At 36.3% G+C, this 19,649-nt stretch overlaps 1 long non-coding RNA gene across 1 annotated transcript; it reads right to left on the bottom strand.

Moving 5' to 3' along the window:
• Positions 1-1,114: 1,114 nt before the first annotated feature.
• Positions 1,115-17,878, bottom strand: LOC115526176. Its single transcript, XR_003972565.1, has 3 exons — positions 17,775-17,878; positions 12,315-12,317; positions 1,115-1,126 (listed from the first exon to the last, which is right to left on the bottom strand). It is a non-coding gene; the product is annotated as an uncharacterized LOC115526176 (long non-coding RNA).
• Between the last annotated feature and the right edge of the window lie 1,771 nt (positions 17,879-19,649).

Genomic DNA, 19,649 nt, shown 5'->3' on the forward strand with positions numbered 1-19,649 from the left:
CATCAGGCTCTGCACTGATGGTGTGAAGTCTGCTTGGGATTCTCTCTCTCTCTCTTCCTCTTTCTCTGTCTGCCCTTCCCCCACTCTCATGCACTCTCTCAAAGTAAATAAATAAACTTAAAAAAACCAAACAAAAACATTAAGGGCAATGTCTCACAACTTTCCCACAAGTTGACCCAAAGGAGAGAGACATGACTCAAAACACATACCACAGTTCATTATAACTGCTCTCACAGAATGTATGAATGACTTCAAATGAGAAACCTTAAAAGAAAATAAGTTGAGTTCCCCAAATTCACCAAATTATTTCAAAAACACATAAGACCAGAATTTCTTACCTTGGAAAAAATGTTTTTACCAAATGTAGTTCTCACTCCCTGTTCCACAGATTTTCAAATCAAAATTTGATTTGCATTGGTGCAACCACATTTCCCAAGATAGATTTTTAAGCTACCATAATTTTCACATATAACTCACTGACAAAAAAAAAAAAAAAAAGGTTTTGTAGCAGACTGAACTTGAGAAATTCCTTAATGTGCAGGTCAGCTAGTCATTTATACAGGTAGCTGAAGAGTTTTTATAAGAAAGTGCACCATTGCCTAACTTGCAGTATTATGCATATTTAGTAATGAAATTACTAACTACTGTCAAAAACAAGGTCACAAAAATATAAAGAGAAAAACAGTAAGTCAACCAATGAAACCCATCCAAACATTGCAGTAGGGAGTATCAAGGTTTAAGGTGGCTCTGATCCCTTAGGCTCCCCATCCAACAGATGCCATTTAATAAAAGAAGGCAGAAATCCAAAGAAACAATAACATACACGGGCAAGAATTGGAAACAGAGGCTCCAGGGAACTCCAGATGATTTCATTTAGAAGAGCTCTGCTGCTTATTTCCTTTGAAATGACACTTCGTTTTTGCCGTTCTATCCTAAGGCACGCCATCCTGAAGACAATGGAAAATTCCTGAGAAGGGAGCATTTCCTCCTTTCTCTTTTAAAATTTATTTTCCAAATCTCTCCTTATCCTGTTGAAAACCAATAAATAAAATACTTCACACTCTCACTATAGAACCCCCTTCCTATCTTGGAAAAATACACAAAGGAAGTAAAAAAAAAAGTCCTTCTGTTTTCAATCTCACACTTCAGGCATCTGCTTATGAACCAGAAAGTCTGGAATCACAAGAAAGGAATAAAAGGCAGGAGAGAGAGTCCATGTTAGGCTTGCAAAGCTTTCAAATAAGCAGCTGAGTAAAATAACCAGTACAGATTGATTTTAAACTAGCCTATTCTATTAAGTAAACATGGTTTCCAATTCTGGACACAGAATTTGTCATTAGACTTATGACAAATAAATGAATGTCTTATTCAAATGTCCATTTGTGTTCTTTTTTTTAAATTGTTTTTTAACATTTCTTTATTTTTGAGAGAGAGAGAGAGAGAGAGAGAGAGAGAAAGAGAGCACAAGTGTGTACAAGGGGGGAGGGGCAGAGAGAGAAAGGGAACAGAGAATCCAAAGCAAGCTCTGTGCTGACAGCAGAGAGCCCAATGTGGGGCTTAATCCCACGACTGGTGAGATCATCACCTGAATCGAAGTCAGATGCTTAACCAACTGAGCCACCCAAGTGCCCCGGTCTACTTCTCATGCATTCTGCATGCTCATTCTGTCTTCATTACATAGAATTACATGTATATTTGAGAGCTTGTAAAGATCTTTAAAGCTACCTCTTCAAGGTATTTACTTTACAAATGAGGAAAATGAGCTTATTTCTGTAGAATAAGTAATATTAAATAACAGATTTGGAGCAGATATCTATGTTTTGTGGCTTATTGAGGATTCATTCTACTATAGCATAGTCTTTAAGTAGGTATATGATTACCGTTATAAGGAACCGCCAAACACTTCTCCAATTTGGTTTTATTATTTTACCCAATGGAAACATATGAAATCTCCAGTTTTGTTCTATACCACGCCAACATTTGTCATCATCAGGCTTTGATTTTTTTAGCTATTCTATTAGTTCTAAAATGGTATACGGTTGTCATTTTAATTTGCATTTCCTTGATGGCTGCTTATGTTGAGCACTTTTTTTCAGGTGTCTATGTGCCATTGGTATATCTGCATTTGTGAACTATTATTTAAGGGTTTTTTCCCCGTTTCTTTTTTATTTTTGTTCAATTATCTTTTCATTGTTAATTTGTAAGAGTTCTTTTCATATTTTTAATATAAGTCAACGGACAGAAGTGTTGTGAAAACAATTTTTTGCCTTCTGCGTGTTTATTCGTCTTCTTAATTGTATTTTTGGATAGAAGAGATTGGATGAGGGAGATTTCCCTAAACTTACCTGGTAGATGACATCTGAAAGAGCCTCCCGTGGATGAGAAGGAAAGTCTCTAGTGAATTTCTATATCTTAACCAGAAGGAAAAGTCTGTTTCATCCAATTTTAAAGTGTCTTCACAAAGTTAGAAAACATAAACAGATCACTCCTGTCTACCAGGAACTCAGCTGAGCAGATGACAGACCTGAGCTGTCAGGTGTCAGAGTAACTGATTAAAAACAAGGAACCAAAATGAAAGTGATAGTGAAGTCTCTCATCACTGACTGTGAAAGGATAAACCGGTCTAACCCAAAGGACTTGCCACCTGCCCACTGTTCCATTTTCCCTCATGGAAGATGGTGCTGGTCAAAGGTCAGGTAGATCAGCACCCGTGTGGGACTCATCTCACTGCCTGAACAAAAGGATCGAGTTTTATGGACCCTGGAGACCAAAGGAGAGGGCAAAGAGGAAGAACTAGGAGTTAAAGGTACTGAGAATTAAGTCAGAGGAGAATCATGTCTTCAAGGTTTTCTTCTCCCCACTTTCACCCTTGTTAAAGAGACATAGTGTGGCCCAGGAGCCACATTCCTCATTGCCTGTCTTTGGAGACAGAAACATCAACTATCTGCAATACAATGGTGTTTAAATGATTGAATATAAGACATTTTATATCTAACACTTCAATATGGTATCATTGAAACCTTCATGATCTGGAATAACCCGTGTTTGAATCATAGCTTTGTCAGGTGATGTTGGAAAAGTCACATTTCATCATCTATAATATGTGGATAATAATAGAACCCATTCCCCAAGGTTATTGTGACAATACCTGCAAAGTTCTGCAAACAGGTCCTGCCATTTTGTAATGGCTCAATTAATGTTAGCTTTTTTGTTTTGTTTTGCTTTATTCTAACCAGCTTTTATCCTGTTAATCCCTCAGACATTCAGTAACATCCTGATAGGAATCAATTATCAGCCAGAATCTGCAAGATTTTTAGAAAGTACTGCTGTATAAGATGGGGAACTGTGGCCTCATAGAGTACACAAAGAATTATGAAGGGGTGAGAAATCTGCATGCTCTCTGTCATCTTTGTGCTCCAGTTCAGCTCTGTTCTCAAAGCTAACATACCTCAGACAGTTTTTGTAACTAACACAGCTTTCTTTATCCCTATATTGAAGGAAAAAAGGCAGGCACCAAGAAAAATGAAATAAAGGCATAGATTTTTTAGACAGTCTTTTTTTTATCAAGTCTAATTTATTAGCTATGTTAACGCAAGCAAATTACCAGAACTATCTGAGTTCTTCACCTATATGTAATGGAGGAAATAAAACTTATTTAGGGCATATGGATGTATATTTTAAAAACTGAGTACAATTCTTAGTGTATATATAAGGCATTCAATAAATAATAACTATTATTTAATTACTGTTAATATCAAAGAATGATAGTCTTGTTAGTGTGAATATTTAATGCTCAATCCTTATCTGAATGTTTACTGAATATTTGGGTATCCAAATCTTTTCACCTGTTGCTATGAGGCAAATTCTACAATAAAATTTTCTAATGTGCAATTCTTTTTCTGAAGTGTAAGTTTATATTATAATCATACTAATCTTGTTTTGTGATCTATATTAGATATCACAGTGTCTCTGAACCCAAAGAAATGTAAAGTTTTTTAACCCAAGGGAATCAAATATATTTATTTTTTACTATTAATCTTTCCAAAAATTCCTGAGTGTTTTAGTTTTCTCTTCATGGCAAATAAGTAACCAAATGCTTTTTAACAGGGTAGCTCGGGAGTCCTGTGCAACTTACAAATGAACCTTTTCTTGTTAAAACCACATTCTCCATGTAGTGCTACTTATCTGAGGGGCCTATGATGGGCTCCTGAAACTTTATTTTAGTGGTCAGTTTGTGGGTGCCAAATGCAGGTACTGGTACAGACTCTTTAACTTTGGACTGCCTAAGAGCGGCGAGTAAGTTTTTCATTATGATTAAGCCCCAAAGACAGCTTCATGTGCAGCTGCACAAGGTCTCACACTAAGAAGGACCCCACACTTGATTAATTGTCTTGAACTCCTTAATCATTTTCTAATAAAGGCTTCACATTTGCATTTTGCACTGGGCCTTATAAGCCCATAATCAGTTAACACAAACTGTTTGCATTCATTCCATATTATTACGTACAATGAAATATTAAAGTTTTACTATGAATTTCCACAATAGTCTTAAGTTTCTCTTCCTTCAGAAAAGGCAATGACCCTGAACATGGGTAACTGTGGTCTAGATTGGGTTTTCTTGTGTATGCTCCATGTTGTTCTCTGCTGTTTGCACTGAAGATGTGGGTCTTGTTTAGGTCTATAACTAAGTATTAAGCAGTGTTTTGCTGAGTTTTTATTCTTTGTTTTGCAAGCCTATTATCTTTAAAATGCTGTGCACAGTCTTTGCTCCAGGTCAGCAATCTCCTTCTATTTTTGTATTTTTATTGTCAGATGTTATCTAAAATGTTAGAATTACACCATCAAAAGTAATAGGGACATGACTTTTAAAATCTTTTCATTTTTGTCTATGAAGAGTAATGTTTACTTAAAGTGCAATCTAAAATAAACCCCCATAAATGCAAACTGGTGCAGCCGCTCTGGAAAACTGTGGAGGTTCCTCAAAAAATTAAAAATAGACCTACCCTATGACCCAGCAGTAGCACTGCCAGGAATTTACCCAAGGGATACAGGAGTACTGATGCAGAGGGGCACTTGTACCCCAATGTTTATAGCAGCACTCTCAACAATAGCCAAATTACGGAAAGAGCCTAAATGTCCATCAACTGATGAATGGATAAAGAAATTGTGGTTTATATACACAATGGAGTACTACATGGCAATGAGAAAGAACGAAATATGGCCCTTTGTAGCAACGTGGATGGAACTGGAGAGTGTGATGCTAAGTGAAATAAGCCATACAGAGAAAGACAGATACCATATGTGTTCACTCTATGTGGATCCTGAGAAACTTAACAGAAACCCATGGGGGAGGGGAAGTTAAAAAAAAAAAAGAGGTTAGAGTGGAAGAGAGCCAAAGCATAAGAGACTCTTAAAAACTGAGAACAAACTGAGGGTTGATGGGGAGTGGGAGGGAGGAGAGAGTGGGTGATGGATATCGAGGAGGGCACCTTTTGGGATGAGCACTGGGTGTTGTATGGAAACCAATTTGACAATAAATTTCATATATTTAAAAAAAAATAAAAAAATAAAATAAACCCCCATAGAATAGAAAATATGGACTACATGGCAAGTATTTAACAGTAAATGAAAAATTTCACCTCATAAAAGCTATTGCTGAGAAATAACTCAGACATATTAGTGGCCATACCTGTACCAGTGGTATAGGTATAATACCTGTAATGGGTATTATATTTTTGTATCATATTTGTGTATATTTGTATGTACATGTATTATATTTTTGTATATTTTGTATATTTTTGTATATTTTTGTGTATTTTGTATTGTATTTTGTATTATATTTTTTTATATCCCACAATCCACTCCCTTTCGTGAAACAACAGTGTATCAATTTTCTTTTGGGGTACAATCCTTCCCCTAACTCTATTTGGTTCAGCAGAACTCCTTCCACATACAGGGATAAGCATAGTAGAGAGGAAACTATTTGACCCAGTCTGGAGAATTCTAGATCTCCATAATTCTAGATCTCTAGACACAAAAGTTGTTCTATACAGGGTTCTTGAGTAACTGGGTTCAGAGCAAACCCCGAGATGTATTCAGGAATTACCATGCAAAGAGGTTTTCTTTTTCTCCCACACTGTTGGCAGTGAGGATATAAGCTAAAAATGTTGGAAGTCACTTGTATGAGGCCTGAGAATAAAAACAACATAGTGCCGAGGTGAGAAACGTTATTGTTCAGTCCCCTGCATCACACTGCCCTTTTATTTTCACATGTGATTGAAAATACTTTCTCTTTGTACAATCACCTTTTAGTTCGGTATCCCACTACAATCAAACAAATAACTTCTAAATAACAACTGGTTAATCAATCCATACTCCATTTTATGTACCTTATTCTTTTTCATATTTATTTTATACTTTCTTTTATTATTGTCTCTTGTGTCTGAACTACACTCTTTAAATTAGTAGAATTTCCTAGAAAAAGGAAATCTTTTTGGTAATTCCAAGAATATTATTCTCCACAATCTACAATAACGTTATATTGTATTTTATTTGTATGTGATTGTCATTCTCATCTACTAAAAAGTAGACCTATCTAATAATTGTTAATCATTCAGTAGGTTATTATTGACATCATGTTTGTACCTAATATAGTTAGATACTGTGAGAAATAAGCCCACTGACCCAATCAAAGGAGGTTTGCAGAGACTCAGAGCACAGTGAAGTAAGGCTTTAATCAACATTCTTGCAAAAGTGCGTGTGTGATGGACAGGTACACTTGGAGTGGTTACAGCAGGCAATTTATCTCCTAGTATGAAGTCTCTCCCTTAATTCCTCAGTAGCTGAGTACTACAGAGGTTATAGTATTACCTGGAAGTCACCTATACTCGTGTAAGGCCAAAAAGTAGTCTGATTGGAACAAATGCCTCCAACAGAGACTTCAGTTCTTTGGTGCATGCTCTTTGCAAAGCCCATGAAAAATAAGCCTGCAAAATTGAGCGGGGAAGAAGAACGTGGAAGTGAAGTGTCTAAGGGTTTAGGACTCCATTGTGTGGGGGGAAAGGGTTCGTACATATTTCCAATAGATTGTAAGAAAACCTATTGTTAACTAGACAGCACAGATTTTATTTGATATTTCTGAAAATGAATCATCTCATTTACTTCTCACAGATGCTAAGCCCCAAACAGAAATCAATTTTTCCTAATTGGTTCCACCACATATATCCTATTTTAATCCTCATTATCCCTTGTAAACAACTTTTTATTAGGTAATATTTTCCAAATTGTATTCACTCACCTACCACATTCATAATGTTATTTGCATACCATCTGTGCTACTATTTAATATTTTTCTGTCAACTGGTTCAAAATCTAATTTAATTATATTTCTTTAATATATATTTAAAATAGATATATAGTTTAAAATTTTAATGGTATCTATATATTGACAGAACCCACTTTGTGTTATACAAAGATATAGATGTGGACCTTGGACAGAATATCAAATTAGAAGTGGTAGAGTTTGTATTTTAAAAACAACAATAAAACAAACAAAACCAAAGGATCAGATTTCTGGAAAAGATGGTAGAGTAGGAGGATCCTAGGCTTACCTTGGTCTCAAAGATATAGCTGAATAGCATTCTCTTCAGAGTAAATAAATCAAAAACATGACCAGAAGACTGGCAGATAAATTCCACAACTAAATGCAGAGAAGAGAGTAAGAAAGGCAGAGATGTTGTTGGGATAAATAAAGGAATCAGCAGTATTGTCCATGGGAGGGAAGGATGTCTCAGGCATGAAGAGGGGAGAGAAAGAGGCTCCCACATTGCAAAGTCCATGCACGGCAGACAAATCCCCATAACATTTGGCGTTGAAAACCAGAGGGGCCAAATTTCATGAGTTCTTACTACCAGAGGGACTTAAAACTTGGATTAAAAAAAAAAAATGCAGCTCCATTCTGAAGCCAGGAGGGCAAGATTAAACTAAGCCCCTACCCTGAAAAGATAGCACAACAAACAACCCAGGATATATAGCATAAAGCAGTGTGGAATGGAAGGGAGAGTTATTTACTAATTTCAGAGCATGTCCTGAGGGACAGAAACCACTGGGGAACTCCTCCAGGAACAAAGAAACTGGCAGGTGCCATTTCTCTCCCCAGTCCCACAGATTAAACACACAGCCATCTGCAGGGCTTGCTACCTAACTTGTTAGCACTGCCATCTTAACCACCAGGCTATGCTTCTGCCACTCCACCCCTCCAGACAGCCTGCCTCAGTCCTGGCTCTGCAGGGTCCCTCCCACAAAGGAAGTGACACACAAAGCTTGCTAGTAATGCTGCTGCATCACAATGCCAGACCCCCATCCTGCACTGTGCTTTTATGGAGCCTGATGCACCCCTTTAGGGGCTCTTATGCAGAGGACTAGGAGTACACAAAGCTTGTTAGCTCAGATATCACCCAATGCTGTGCTTAGGCAGATCCACCCTCTCCAATACACTCTTGGCCAGAGCTCATACAGGGCAATGCCACAGGTCTGGCCATATACAAGCAGCCCCTACAATGGAGAACCACTCCAAAGTGATCCCTGCAGCAGAGAGAGAAAAAGATACCACACACACAGTCAGACACAGGAACTAGCAGTGGGATGGAGGCAAACAACTGATCTGACTGCAGGCCCTGACCACCAATGAAAGTTTCTCAGGGCGACAACACAGAAAAAAACACCCTGACGTTTGGTGCTACTGCCTGTCTGATAAATGCCTGGTCTGACTCAACTCAAGCCCAAGGTATCCCCAGACTGGCCCACTAATACCACAGGGAACAATTACTGCCCACAAAAGGGAAAGAGAGCCTCTGTGGACAACTGCACTGAAGGAAAAATGGCTCAGTCACAAAAGCAGATCACAGATATCATAGGAGACACCCCTGAAATGCCAGGTTCTGATGAACAGAGGACACTGCACAGCAGAGCACTAGAGTACCTCTTCTTCATAAGGCCATTCCTTTCAAGTGCAGGGGACATAGCTCTTTCCTAACACATAGAAACAGACAAAACACAGAGAGTTAGACAAAATGAGGAGACAGAGGAATGTGTCGCAAATGAAAGACTAGGACAATATCACAGCAAGAGATATAAAAAAAAATGGAGATAAGTAACATGTTCGATAGAACATTTAAAGCAATAAAGATACTGGACTTGAGAAAAGTGTGGAGGACATCAGTGAGACACTTAACAATTAGATGAAAAAAAATCAGAGATGAAGAACAAAATAATTAAAATTAAAAATACATTAGAATAAATGGTAGACTAGAATAAGCAAAGAATGAGTCTGTGACCTTGAAGACAGAGTAATGGAAAGTAATCAAGCTGAGCAGGTGAAAGGAAAAAAAAATATGCAAAATAAGGATAGACTTGGGGAAATCAGTGACTCCATATACATAATAATATTTGCATTACAAGGATTCCAGAAGGAAAAGAGAGAGAAAAGGGGAAGAAAATTTATCTGAAGAAATAATAGCTGAAAACATCCCAGATCTGCAGAAGGAAACAGAAATCCAGATCCAGAAGGCACAGAGATCCCCCAACAAAATCAACCCAAGAAGTCCACACCAAGACACACAGTAATTAAGATGGCAAAAAGTAGTGATAAAGAAAGAATTTTAAAAGCAGCAAGAGCAAAGAAAGCAGTTACATCCAAGGGAAACCCCATAAGGCTATCAACTATTTTTTTCAGCAGAAACATTGTAGGTCAGAAGGGAGTAGCATGATTTATTCGGTGTTGAAAAAATCTGCAGCCAAGAATATTCTATCCATGAAGGCTATCATTAAGAATAAAAGGTGAGACATAGAGTTTCCCAGGCAAACAAAATTTAAAGGAATGCAGGACCACTAACCAGCCCTACAACAATGTTAAGAGGGACTCTTTGAGTGGAAAGGAAAGGCCATAAGCAAAAGTAAGGAATGTGAGAAACACAAAAGCAATAAAAATAAGTGTATCTGCAAAAATCAGTCAAGGGACTCACAAAATAAAAAATATATAATATATGACACTATATATCTAAAATTTGAGGGGGAGGATAAAGAATGGGTTTAAACATAAGCAACCCCCAACTTAATATAGACTGCTATACACAGAAGATGTTATATATACACCAAATGATAAACACAAATAAAAAACCAGTAATAGATAAGCAGAAATAAATAAAAAGAAAAGAATCCAAGTATATCACTAAGGAAAGACAACTAATCATGAGTGAAGAGAGCAGGAGAAGAAAAGAATGGAGAAAAACTACAAAAACAGCCATAAAACAAGTAACAAATTGCAATAAATACATACCTATCAATAACTTCTTTGAATGTAAATAGGCTAAACATTCCAATCAAATGATGTAATGTGGTGGGATGAATAAAAACAAGACTCATCTATATGCTGCCTACAAGAGACACATTTCAGAACCAAAGACACATGCACATTGAAAGTGAAGAGATGCAGAAGTATTTACATGCAAATAGATGTGGAAAGAAAGCCTGGGTAATAATTCACAGTGAAAATAAATTTTAAAATGAAAACTATAGGGGAGACTAGGTTGCTCAGTTAAGTGTCTGACCTTGGCTCAGGTAATGACCTTGTGGTCCATGAGTTCGACACCCACGTCAGGCTCTGTGCTGACACCTCAGACCCTGGAGTCTGCTTGGGATTCTGTCTCCCTCTCTCTCTGCCTTCCCCACTTGAGCTTGCTTGCTCTCTCTCTCGCTCTCTCTCTCTCTCTCTCTCAAAAAGAATAAACATTAAAAAATTTTTTTGAAAAAAAACTGCAAGATGAAACAAAAAAAGGACAATATGTAATAACAAATGGGACAATCCAACAAGATATAACAATTATAAATATATATGCACCCAACATAGCAGCACCCAAATACACCAAACAGTTAATAACAAACATAAAGGAACTAACTGATAATAATATAACAATATTAGGGGACTTTAACACCCCACTTGCATCAATGAACAGATCACCTAAACAGAAAATCAGTAAGAAAACAATGGCTTTGAATAACACATTGGAACAGAAGAATTTAACAGATATATTCCCATCCAATATCCCATCCAAAAACAGCAGAACATACCTTCCTTTCAAACATACATGGAACATGTTCCAAAATAGATCACACATTAGCCCACAAAGCAAACTTCACAAATTCAAGAAGATTAAAATCATACCATGCATATTTTCTGAACTCAATCTATGAAACTAGAAGTCAACCATAAGAAAAAATCTGGAAAGACCACACATACATGGAGGTTAAATAACATGCTAAACAATGAATGCCTCAACCAGGAAATAAAAGAAGAAATTTTAAAAGAGCACATGGAAACAAATGAAAGTGAAAACACAACAGTCCAAAACCTCTAGAATGTAGAAATGGTTCTAAGAGGGAAGTTTATAGCAATACAAGCTTACCTCAAAAAAAAAAAAAAAAAAAAAAAAAAGAAAAGAAAAAAATTTCAAATAAACAACCTAACTGAACCAAGGAGGTGAAAAGCCTGTATTCTGAAAATCATAAAACATTGGTAAAAAAAAAATTGAAGATGACACAAATAGATAGACATTCCATGCTCATAGATTGGAAGAACAAATATTGTTAAGCTATCTATACTACCCAAAGCAATCTACATATATAATGCAACCCCTATCAAAATACCAACAACATTTTCACAGAACTACAGCAAATAATCCTAAAATTGGTATGGAACAACAAAAGATCCTAAACAGCCGAAAGAATCTTGACAAAGAAAACAACAAAAACAAACAACACCAACAACCAAAGCAAACAAACAAACAAACAGATACATGGAGTTAATCACAATTCCAAATCCCAAGTTATACTACAAAGCTGTAGTAATCAAAACAGTATGGTACTGGCACAAAACTAGACACATAGATCAATGGAATGGGATAGAAAGCTGAGAACAAACCCATGATTATATGGTCAGTTAACCCCTCAGAAAGCAGGAAATAATATCCAATTGGGAAACTGGACAGTTACACACAGAAGAAGAAAACTGGACCACTTTCTTATACCATACACAAAAATAAAGTCAAAATGGATTAAAGACCTAATGTGAGACCTGAAACCATAAAAATTCTAGAAGAGAGCACAGACAGTAGTTTCTCTAATACTAGCTCTAGCAACATTTCTCTAGATATGTCTCATGAGGCAAGGGAAATAAAAGCAAAACATAAACTATTGGGACTACATCAAAATAAAAAGCTTCTGCAGAGCAAAGAAAACACTCAACAAAACAAAAAGACAACCTGTGTAATGTGAGAAGATATTTGCAAATGACATTTCTGATAAATGTTTAGTATCCAAAATATATAAAGAATTTATAACTCAACATCTAAAAAATATTAATCCAATTAAATGATGGGTAGAAAACATCAATAGACATTTCTCCAAAGAAGACAAACAGATGACCAACAGACACATGAAAAGATGCTCAGCATCACTAATCATCAAGAAAATGCAAATAAAAACCACAATGAGATATCACCTCACACCTTTCAGAATGGTGCTAAAATAAAAAAACACAAGAAACAAGTGTGGGCAAGGATATGATCAATGAACTCTCTTGCACTGTTGGTAGGAATGCAATCTGGTGTATCCACTGTGAAAATGCAATTTGGAAGTTCCTCAAAATGCTAAAAATAGAACTACCCTATGGTCTATAAATCACACTACTGGCTATTTACCAAAATAATAATAATAATTTAAAAAAAAAACACAATTTCAATAGGATATGTGCACCCCTAAGTTTACAACAGTATTATTTACAGTAGCCAGATTATGGAAGCAGCCCAAGTGTCCACTGATAGATGAATGGATAAAGAAGAGGTATATATACACAATGGAGTATTATTCAGCCATAAAGAACAATGAAAGTTTGCCATTTGCAAAAACATAGATGGAGCTACAGAGTATAATGCTAAGCAAAGTAAGTCAGAGAAAGACAAATACCATATGATTTTACCCTTATGTAGAATTTAAGAAACAAAACAAAGGAAAAAAAAGAAAGAGAAAGACAAACCAAGAAACAGACTTTTAACTACAGAGCACAAACTGATGGTTACCAGAGAGGGGGTGGGTGAGGGCATGAGCAAAACAGGTGGTGGGGATTAAAAAGTACATTTATCATGATGAGCACTGAGTAATGTATGGAATTGTTGTATCAGTATATTGTACGTCCAAAACTAATATAATGTTGTATGTTAACTATACTGAAATTAAACAAAACAAAACAAAACAAAAACAGCTTAATACAAAGGAAAAAAAGAAAAGGTTCAATTTTGATGTCCAGTGCCCCCACACAGCAGTATGAGTTACTATATTTGTAACTTATGTGTGAGGGGTCAGTTAATTAACCTTTTAAAGAAAGTATGGAAAAGTTTCATAGCTTTTTAAGATAGCATTCTATAGTACTAGACATATAATATATACTGAATAAATTATGTTGAATTATTTTTATCATCTTTCTAAATCATAGGCACTTTCTTAGGAATGCATGTGAGAATCATATTTAATTTTCCAACCAGGTAATAATGATATAACAGGTAAAAATACATTTCCTGAAGTGAATTATACCCGAAGCCTGTTCCTTTTATTTTTACTCTATTCTATTACAAATAGCATGAAAAGAGACTGGCAGACTAAGGGATTCTATGGAGCATTGTCTCTGACAGTTGATTTCAAATTGCAGTCTGTATAGGAGTTACCGAAGCCACAGCAATTTCAGTAAATTGATATAATTTTAATGCCCATCTTACCTCATTGTTTTTTAAGAAATCAATAACAAACCACTGTCCCTGAAAAATTACTCTGAAGCTTACTTTTCTTACTGGAGAACAGCTCTCACAGGGTATATATATGACTCTGTAGCTTAGCTACATAGTTCCCAGACTGAGATACCTAAAATTTCAAAGTTTGAGATTAAGTGAGAATTATTTAGCCTGGTTCTCAGTAGCTGAACCTTCAAATCCAAAGGCAATTTATTCTTTTTCTGACATCGCCAGATGTTATGAACATAAGGGGAAGGATGGTTATGCTATGCATATTTTACAAGTTCTAGATCCATTTTTCATACTCTCCACCTTCCTCTACATCTCAAATGTTCTAAAAGTGTTTGTTTGTTTTTGTTCTCTAATTTCTATTTGTTTTTGACCAATGATAAATACTAGCAAGAGACTGGAGAATGGGACAAAAAGAGAGGTTCTCTCCTTTCTGGACTATAGGCTGGCAGTGAATGATTTCTTCTATTAAAAACTTTAGCTGTTTATGGGGCACCTAGGTGGCTCAGTTGATTAAGCATCCAATTTAGGCACAGGTCATGATCTCAGGGTTCCTGAGTTCAAGTCCTGCTTTGGGCTCTGTGCTGACAGCTCAGAGCCTGGAGCCTGCTTCTGATTCTGTATCTCCCCCTCTCTCTCTCTGCTCCTCCCCTGTTCACACTCCATCTCTCTCTGTCTCTCAGAAATAAATAAACATTAAAAAGATTTAAAAAAAATAAAAAACAAAAACAAAAACAATAGCTGTTGATTGATGTTTCTTATCTATAGTCAGATTACTCTCAGACTCTGCTAACATCTCTCACCTCTTGTCCCTTTAAAACCAAATGTAGTGGTTGCTTAACTCTGCTGCTGGCCCCAGGGTGCTTCATCAACCCTTACCAGTTTTCTTTAACTCTGCCCACATTCTCATAATAGTACTTCTATTAAATGAATTTAATGACCCTTTTGAGCCTACACTCATTTTCCTGCTAGGAACTTTATACATTGTTATCAGATTACCAAAATGGGAATATGAGATTAGATTTTTCATAAACATTTGACAAATACATGGATATGCTGGGTAGAGAAAGTAGGATTCTGGTAATATATGCCTTGTGATAACATTGTGATTGGGAAATTTACAGTAATAGTACTATGGGAAGTAGTAGAAATAGAAGACAAGATGTGGGTGTTAGAGTACCTTAGATAATTTAGTACGGCAATGAAGAATAAAGAAAAGCTGACTTATTGTGCTTCTTCTAACGGAACTAATGGCTACACAGAGGAATGGACAAAGTAAATGCTGTCAATGCGTGATTCAGCACAGGAGAAGAAAGACTATTCACCAATTTCAATGATTGTGGAACATTCTCCGGGTCTGAATAGAAGGGGTGTAAAGATGCCAAACCAATTAAGTGTTCAATCTGTCCAATTTTCTTATAGTGTAGGGAAAAGACTGGGAGTCTGAGATACAAGATGGAAACGTTTTATCTGACACACTCAAGGAAAATGACTTTAAACTTCTAAATCCCACTAAATTTCTTTGCTAAAAAGAACATACTCCTACCCTTCCCCATGACTTCTAAGCCCACAGTGAGAGCTAGATGGAAGCAGGCCTGGCCCAGAAAAACAAGGGCTGCTCCAAGAGGAGTTAGCCTATAGAACAGAAGAATCATGAGATCCTGACAATTTAAATCAGAAGAATCATGAGCACATGTATGGATTTTTTTTATTTGTCCACACAGATGCACTCACCTGAGATTTAAAGTATTGGTTTAATTAAGCCTTATAGGTTGTATTGGCTTTGCTATCTCAATCCACCTGGAAAAAGCTGTTTTGAAAGATCCATGGTATGGCCTCCTGAAAGATTAAGAACAACAGGTATAAAGAAACACCCTGAAAACAGGTGGTTCTGATTTGAAGGATGTGGTATATGCTCTAAACAAGTGAATAATAGATGGTGAATTATTTCCTATAGTCATGTTACTATGTGTCTAGGAATTAAAAGGTAGAAATAAAAGTGCCCCTTGGCACTATTTTACCTAATAACTCCACTGAGAAATTACTGCTTTCTATTCCTTTATTCTTTGGTTCAGTAAGTTTAGAAGCCTTGATTGCAAATGGAAGAATGCCTCAATGTAGGAATACAACCATGGAACGTTCTCATCTTCATGTGGGACTTCTCATGCATTAAACCAAGAGGCAGAGAAGAGAGTCATTTTTCTGTTACTCTCTTGGCCTCTTAGTGTTTGATACTGTTTGTAAAAGAGAAATTGGTTTGTGGGAGCAAAGACTGTATCCAAAACCCATTGAATACATGGGGGAGCTTTTTCATACTTCTGTGCCAACAGTTTTAGTTAATGGAAATATGTATCATGCAAATAAAGACAAAGTCACAAAGGACACAGTAAGAACAGATAAAGGTTTACTATGCCCCCCACCTTTTTCTCTTAACCCTATTCAGACCTCTGTAAATCTTCCATTTATTGAAGACTTGTTTTGAGATGTGTCATCTCTTTCTTTTAGGGACCAGAAATTATATAATGATCAATGTAAGAATCACTGAAACCAAGAAACAGAAGGAATTGTGATATCCAATAATTCTTTCATCCTTTAAAAAAAATCATTTCATTTCCTGGCTAAAATTATTCAAAGTCCCCGCAAGGCCATGTATAATTTGGCTGCTGCCTCTTTCATGACCTCAATTCCTGTAATTTCTCCCCTTGTTCACCCTGACACCACTACACTGGTCTTGAAATTCCTGGAAAATGCCAAGTTCATTTCTACCCAAGGTCTTAACTTAAGCACACCTGTAACTTAAGCATACCTGTACTTATGCTTCTCATAACTTACTACTTCCAAAGTAGTTTGTTCAGATAACACTCCAATTTCACATTTCAGAGAATCTTTTTGCAACTAACCTATTTAAAATATGAGCACTTTCCTCATCATGTTCTATCCCTTCTTCCAGCTTTATTTATGCCACAGCACTCCTCCTCATTCTAGAAGTCATGCTAGACTGCTGACTATTGTTCATCTTCCCCCAGAAAAACAAAACAAAACAAAAATGAACTGTGAAATCAAGAACTTTTCTTGGTTCACTAACTTTTGTATCTTGAACCTGTATTAACAATATCTGGTGCTTCGTAGACACTAAGTGTTATCATTATAATTATTGTTTCTGTAAGTTTTCATAAGACTTTCTTTACCTTTGTGTGGCTTGACCCACACATTAATTATTCTATGAACCTATCTCCTCATCTATAAAAATTAAAATATACCCTGGTTATCTGTGGTGAGGCATGAGAAAGTGAGTGAATATTAAAAACCCTGATTTAGAATTCTCAACTTCCTCTCTCTCCATACCTAGTCCCTAAGCCTTGATTAAGTCATAATATGCATCATTTCAGGCATGTTATCCAATCCACACTTTTTATGAGTAAGCAGGACAGCTATCAATATAAGTGCTGAATTACCTTTAAGTCTAACGTTTATGCTATATAAAAATTCAAATACCCTATTAAAATTGAAATGAAAGTTGCTGTGAAATAATCTCTGCTCCCTTCAGTCTGCTTTATTTCTTTAATGTTTAATCTGATTTGCAGTCATAGAATTTCTTAGGAATCAGTATGCTGTATCTAACAATAAATGGTTAATTTCTATCGTTCTTGGGCAATAATACACTGATTACTAAGGAATTACTGATTATTAATTGCTATAATACATTGATTATTAGGGAATTAAGGTTAAACCACTGTAGATTTAATACACTTACTGAAAGTAATTATAACTTTAACATAGGTAACTGTCAAAATTGATTGCATTTAGTGTATCTGTATGAATAGGATTAGTTAAGGATAGTTTTAAAGAAAACTCCAATTCAAATTAGGCCTATATTTGTAATCATTTAAAGCCAAATTATTAAAATTATATTATACCCTGGTCTACTGTGGGGAATAAGCTTAGAATTCCCTGAGCTTACACCTATGGGTTAACAAGGCATAAGGAAATAGAAAGCCACAGTATGAAAGCTTCCAAGATTAGGTAAACAAGATTAGGTATTCAGGGCAGAAGTGCCCCCAAGTTAGTACAATAGCAGAAAGCTGCTTTCACAGGAAGGAAGGAACAAAATAGGTAAATAGGTAAATAGGACTATACACCGCAGCAGGGCAAAGTTGACCAGAGCAGAGCTAATTAGCAAAAAAAAAAAAAAAAAAAAAAAAAAAAGGTGCCTTGTTGACCCTGAGGTAGCATGCTCTGTCTTTCTTGTAGCATGCTCTGTTTTTTTTTCCCCCAGGCAAGTTTAAGTAAACAGAGATGGCACCTCTTGTCTGCTGTAAACAACTATCTGGCCAGGCGCAGGGGTTTTGTTTTGTATTGACCCAAACCCCTAACACTGCTTATCTTCAAAACCTCCTTTCCCTCACACCCATGAGTTAATATTCATGGTTTCATTGTCTCTTTGTGCACGTCCATCATGCTTGTAAGCCTTCTGGTCTTGATAAAACCGGAGCAAGGAACCTTACTTGGGGCTCTTGTCTCCACCTGTGGCCTCTCTTGCATTTCAATCCTGTGTCTGTTCTTTTGCTGGACAAGAGAGAACTCCAGACCCAGAGTCTACGCCAGTCTACTAATTAGTAGTGTAGGTCACTAAACATATGACGAAAACAAGAGTTTGGAGTAGGATAAAATTGAAATTTATGAAAAGCCTGTTTTAAATGTGTTGCTTGTACAGCTTAACATACACAATCACCTTGGCATCATAAGGGTCCAATGATATAGATGTTAATAACTACATTGGGAAGACTAAGAACTGTACTATAATCTTCTCAAGGGGGCAAATCTATAGTGAGAAAACAGTCTCTCTGCTTCTGGAAACTATTATATCCTCTCTTCTAAGCTGACTTTCAGACTCTCTCTACTCTTGTTTCCACTTTAGACAAAGATGTTTGTTAGTGACAGTCCACTTATATTTGGAAGGAGAGCCTTGCCAATCCTTTTTGGCATCCCTGCCTTCGTTCTCACTGTGCAATCTCCCAAGAATACAGAGATTTCTAGCTTCACTTCACATATGAAGCACCGATGTAGCTAGCCCTTTCTCACCTTCTTATTTATCTATTCAACTGAGTGTATAATGGATGTGGGCTGCATTGTCATTATTTATCAGCATCTGGCATATTACATCATGATATTCAATAACAGGAAATCTCTTCCTTTAATATCTGCTATTCAGTAAAGTTAATGTTTCCCATTTTATCAGAGTCATAAATTAGTGCTTGTGTTGTACTACTTTCCTTTTATGATCTTCTGATATTCTTTTCAATATAGAGAACACTTTTCTGAGTGCCTTGTTAATGAATAATCATTATATGTAACACTTTGTATGGGCACTTTATGATTCATAAGGCAGTTTTACCAAATTGTCTCATGTTATCTCTGCATATTACCATTTACATACAGGAAAAATTTATGGAGAAACAATGTCTTTACCCTGAAGGGAGTTTTCAGAATAGTTGGAGCAAACAGAAAAGCAGGAAAAAGAAGTTGAATTATAGTGTGATTCAAGCTGTTAACACTGATTCCCATGGTAGCACAGAGAAGTCTGGAGTGGGAAAATTGAGTGAAATATTTCTGGAAGAGAGATTATGAAACTGCTTAAAAGCATAAAGTTGAACAAAAACCAAAATGGCTGCATTAATGCCTCAGCAAACCTCGATTTTAAAGTAACCTTTTTTCTCTCTTCCACAAGCCACCCCTTCTCTGTTCTGAGCCTTGTGTTTCAGGAACCTGGTACCATCCTGAATATGACTAAGGAGGTTAGCA

Source organism: Lynx canadensis, chromosome D1 (genome assembly GCF_007474595.2).
Source record: "Lynx canadensis isolate LIC74 chromosome D1, mLynCan4.pri.v2, whole genome shotgun sequence".
NCBI lineage: Eukaryota > Metazoa > Chordata > Mammalia > Carnivora > Felidae > Lynx > Lynx canadensis.